Source organism: Triticum dicoccoides, chromosome 6B (assembly GCF_002162155.2).
Source record: "Triticum dicoccoides isolate Atlit2015 ecotype Zavitan chromosome 6B, WEW_v2.0, whole genome shotgun sequence".
Lineage (NCBI taxonomy): Eukaryota > Viridiplantae > Streptophyta > Magnoliopsida > Poales > Poaceae > Triticum > Triticum dicoccoides.
In genome coordinates, this window is record NC_041391.1 from 677,813,410 (window position 1) to 677,818,772 (window position 5,363).

Here is a 5,363-nt window from a genome sequence, read left to right on the forward strand (position 1 = left end):
GCCTGACAGTAGAGTGGGGGGTAGGTATGGAGAGGCAAGGTTCTAGCTATGGAGAGGTTGTAAACGCAAGAGATGTACGAGTTCAGGCCCTTCTCGGAGGAAGTAAAAGCCCTATGTCTTGGAGCCCGGAGGCGGTCGAGTGGATTATATGTATAAGAGTTACAGGGTGCCGAACTCCTCTACCTGTGGAGGGGGGTGGCTTATATAGAGTGCGCCAGGACCCCAGCCAGCCCACGTAGGAGAGGGTTTAAGGTGAGTTAAGTCCGGGGCGTTACTGGTAACGCCCCACATAAAGTGTCTTTACTATCATAAAGTCTACTTAATTACAGGCCGTTGCAGTGCAGAGTGCCTCTTGACCTTCTGGTGGTCGAGTGAGTCTTCGTGGTCGAGTCCTTCAAGGCAGTCGAGTGTGTCTCTCGTTGGTCGACTGGAAGGTGACCTCTTCTAAGGGTGTCCTTGGGCAGGGTACTTAGATCAGGTCTGTGGCCCTACCCTAGGTACATGACCCCATCATTAGCCCCCGAATGGATTGAGGCTTCGAGTGAGGAAGGAGTTGATGTTGTTTCCAATTAACTTTTGCACACTGGTCGCGCGTTGTTCTGGACCAAAGAATCTCTTCGTTGGTAGTGAGCAACTTGTCTTCAGTCGACTCGATCCATTCTCTTCTTTCGTCGAGTGATCTTTCGGGCTTCGACGATTTCCGAGCGACGGATCGCAGGAAATCCTGCGTCCGATAGACCGATCTGCCGTTCGCGGATTCCGCGGGATGCAAAATTTTGGGGAAGCGCGCGAAGCGGAGCAGGCCGCGGCGTTCGGATGGGACGGGACATAGACGCCTCGATCCCCGCGCTGCTTTCTTCGCCACGTATCCCGCCTGCATAACTGTTTCTGGATATGATTAGATCGACCGGGCCCACCTGTCATCCACTCGGAAGGGACCTTATAAATACGCCCGGTGAGGGTTTTTTGTACAGTGCTTCAGCATTCTCTTTCTCTGCTCCCTTCGTCTCCGTCCAGCGCGCTCGCTCTCGCCTCTGCACAACTTCTCCTCGCGCGTCTCACCGGCAACCATGGCCAAGGAGAAGACGGCGGCGCTGGAACGCGCGAAGAAGGCGTCGGCGACGGAGAAGGCGAAGGGGAGATCCACCAGCCGCGGCGGGTCTTCGTCTAGATCCCGCCTGCCGAAGGGCTGGGTCCAAGGAGATTGGATCCAGTCGACCATCACGGAGAAAGATCTCCTCGACATGGCCAACGAGGGCCTGATCCCTCATGGAGCTGCGAGGCTTCCGGGGAAGGAGTGGCAGCCCCAGCCAGAAGAGGGTGAGTGCGTGCTCCTGGCTACCCATGTCGACCGTGGATTTTCTTTGCCGCCGAGTATTTTCTTTCGTGGTTTCTTGAACTTCTTTGGAGCGCAACTCCATCACTTTACCCCAAATTCTATCGCCTATCTTGCCGCGTTTGTGTCCATGTGTGAGGGTTTTCTGGGCTGTCGACCGCACTGGGGCTTGTTCAAGCATATATTCACGTGTCGCTCTCAGACCGTGAAGAAAGCGAGCCCAGGCGACGAAAGGACCCGAGTTGTCCAAATGTGTGGGGGCCTGGGGATCCAGGTGAGGAATAAGAGCACCTTCCCAGCCATGACTTTTCCCGAGTCAGTCAGAGGCTGGCAGTCGACCTGGTTCTACTGCCAGGATCAGTCGACACCGGGGCAGTCGAGTGGACTCCCTCAGTTTACCATGGACCGAGTGAACAAGCCCTCCTCTCTGAAGTTGATTCCAGAGGAGAAAGCTGACGTGAAGATGTTGATGGAGCGCGTAGTACAGTTGGTTCGGGAGGGAGTGACGGGCATGGATCTCCTGGAGGTTTTCCTTAGGCGTCGTATCCAGCCCCTTCAGTTTCGGAGCCACTGCATGTGGTTGTACTGTGGGACTGAGGACGAGACTCGGGTCCATCCAGAAGCAGTCGACGATGTCACTCTGGAAAGGTAGATGGCCGCCGTTACCGGAAACAAGGATAACCCACGCGGAGCCAGAAGGATTCCTCCACTCGACCACCACAGTGATCCAAACAAAGTATGCCTGCTCTGCTCTCCACTGTGTTCTTGTCATATTCATTTCTGTTTATTCTGCCAATCGGTCAATTGATCTTTGTCTTGATGTCTATCAGGCCCTCACCGAGCTGTACTCGATGCCCAATGGAGCACAGGCTCCGACTGAGGAGGGTGAGGCGAGTGGGGGCGAGAGCCAGGAGGAGGAGTGGGACTCGGACGTTGCTGAGGATGATGACGACGATGATGACGATGACGGTGATGCTGAAGACGAGGAAGAAGAGGAGGAGGAGGTCGTACCACCGCGCTCGGAAAGGCGGTCGAAGCTTGTCCACGACCCTGCGACTGAACGTGGCAAGGGGGTTGCGACCGTTGCTCAGTCGACCAAGCGCCCTCGGACCACCTCTCCGGCGCCGACTGAAAAGGCGTCAAAGCAGCCCAGGGCGGCTTCGTCAAAGCCGACCAAGCTCCTGCCGAAGATGAAGGTGTCCATCCCCACCATATCAGGGTAATCATGCTGCTTAAGACTTCCTATTTTGTGTGAACTTTGTCTCTGGTTGGCGCTGGAGTTAGTCGACTGATTCTTTGGAGTTGCAGTGCTGCTACTTCTGAGACCTCAGCCCGGGCTGATGACCATGAGATGGAGGACGCAGCAACCTCAAAACCAGGTACTATACTCTTAACGCTGTTTTTAGTCGACTGACTCATGATCTCTAATCCTGATTCTTTTCTGTAGCTCCACCGAATGTTGTTATTACTCTCCCTGATGATGAAGATGAGGAACCGCTGAAGCACAGAAGGAGTAGGAAAGCGTCTGCCAGCAGGGTGCCCCAGGATGTGACGGTGCCTGAGACTTTGGTTGCGGAGGAGGCGAACACCACTCGACACACCGTGTCTTTCGCAGATCCACTGACGAGTGCTCAGCAGCCCTCCCTCTTCACGACACACCATGTCCCAGAGGACCAAGCTGGCGCTGCGAAGGAGGCGATACGCCAGGCAGGGATCATGATGGAGCAGTTAAGGACCATCCGGGATGCGAGCCAGGCAGCTTACGACGCTAGTTCCGCCCTTCAAAGCAATGTTCAGGTCAGTCGACCACCGCCTGTTCTGTTAAGATATGCTATCAAAAACTTTTCTTTCCAGAATTTATAGTAGTCACCCAGTGGGTGTGTCGACTTAGACTCCGTGTTAGCGGGGGCACGCTGAGTGCACCCGCTGGGTGTAGTCCCCAAGGCTAAGGTCGACTGCTGGCAGTCGGCCTTAGGCTTTATAATTTCAGTCTTTGCGTCATTCGACTATGTCGACTGGATTTCGCAAACTGGTCGACTGGTCGACTCTGTCTTCAATAGGATTAGTGGGGGCACGCTGAGTGCACCCACTGGGTGTAGTCTCCAAGGCTAAGGTCGACTGCTGGCAGTCGGCTTTAGGTTTTATAATTTCAGTCTTTGCGTCATTCGACTATGTCGAATGGATTTCGCAAACCGGTGGGGGCACGCTGAGTGCACCCACTGGGTGTAGTCCCCGAGACTGTGGTCGACTGCTTGCAGTCAATTACAGTCTTAAAGAATACATCTCTCTTTTTTTTTGAGGTCGACTAGTCGACTCTATCTTCGATAGGATTAGTGGGGGCACGCTGAGTGCACCCACTGGGTGTAGTCCCCGAGACTACGGTCGAATGCTTGTATTCGGCTATAGTCTTAGAAACGTGTGATTTTTCCTTTTTCACTCGGAAGTGAATTATATTTGACATTTAGTCGATTGGTTCTTCGCAGAACTCCTGTGATCTTGTGGCTCGCTTCTCTGAGCTGGAAAACAAGCACGTTCAGCTCGAGCTGAATTTGAAGCTGGTTCAGGAGAAACTGACGAAGGCAAAGGAGGAGACCGAAGGTATGTTTGGTGAGACCTTGACGACTGATTTTTCCCTTCGTTTGTTTCAAAATATGATCTTGCTGTAACTTGCAAGTAGGGTAAGGGAGGCCCAACAGAAAAAAGACCTTGAACTAGCTGAGAAGATCAAGCTCGCTGACGAGAAGCTAGCTTCAGTCACCAAGCTTGAACAAGACAATACCAATCTGAAAGCTGCTCTTGGGATTGCCAACAAGGAAGTCAGTCGACTGAAAACTGATAAAACTGCCCTGACCGACCAAGTCAGTAAGTTGACCGGGAAGAAAAATGATCTGGAGGCCTTCCTGAGTGGTCTTGCCAAGAAGCTGTTTCTTATGCTTGAAGGTAAACCTCTATGCTCGGCAATCATTTCCAATCATGATTTTTTCATTCGACCATCGCCTTGACTCGGTGATCGTCCTTGCAGAATTTTGTCAAAACTTTGAAGAAGAAACTAGCCGGCTGGAACCAAACCTCGACCCCGTCAATTCCCCGGTGAACGACGAAGTTGCCATGAATGTTTTCCGACTGGAGTCCCGTGTTGCAGCTGCCGTGGACTATCTTGCAAGGCTGAAGGTCGCCACATCTCGCATCGACTCGACGCTCTGGCCCGGGGAGACACTTCAAAATGACCTTGAGTCGCTGATGGCTCGCTTGAACACGATCCCTGGTCGAGTGCAGGAGTGGAAGAAGTCCTCGGCTCGGTGCAGTGCAGATGTTGCTCTGTGTCTGGCCCGAGTCCACTGCAAAGATGCGCGAGAAGAGAAGCTGGCGGCCCTCCGGGTGGCCAACACCAAGAAACACGACTTCAGGTCCTTTATGGAAACTTTCCTTGCGGCTGCCACTCGGATCGCAGATGGAATTGATCTTGATGAGTTCGTTGCACCTTCCAGCCCTCCACAGGAGGGGTAAAAAACTTCTTCTAAGCTCGACGCTTTAAATTTGCCTCGGTATGCCGAGTGGAGTTGTAACCGATAAACCCTAACGGGCTTAGCACCCGAGCACTTTCGGTTCCTTTAGATATCGATCCGAACTTGAATTTGTCGTTTGAATATGAATGCTTTTGGCTCGAAATGTCTTTTGCAGGTTCAAAGCAGGGCGCTTACTGCAATCGACCTATTCCTTAGTCCACTTAGGTGAGCGCTGGGCTGCAGCTAAGCCCCCGAGTGGAAGTCTGGCTTACCACTCGGCAGGATTTTTATAACTTAGGCGAGTACTTGGACTGCAGCTAAGCCTCCGAGTGGAAGTCCGGCTTACCACTCGGTAGGATTTTTATAACTTAGGCGATTACTTGGACTGCAGTTAAGCCTCCGAGTGGAAGTCTGGCTTACCACTCGGCATGATTTTTATAACTTAGGCGAGTACTTGGACTGCAGCTAAGCCCCCGAGTGAGAGGTTTGCTCTTCACTCGGTAGGATTTTTGTGACTTAGG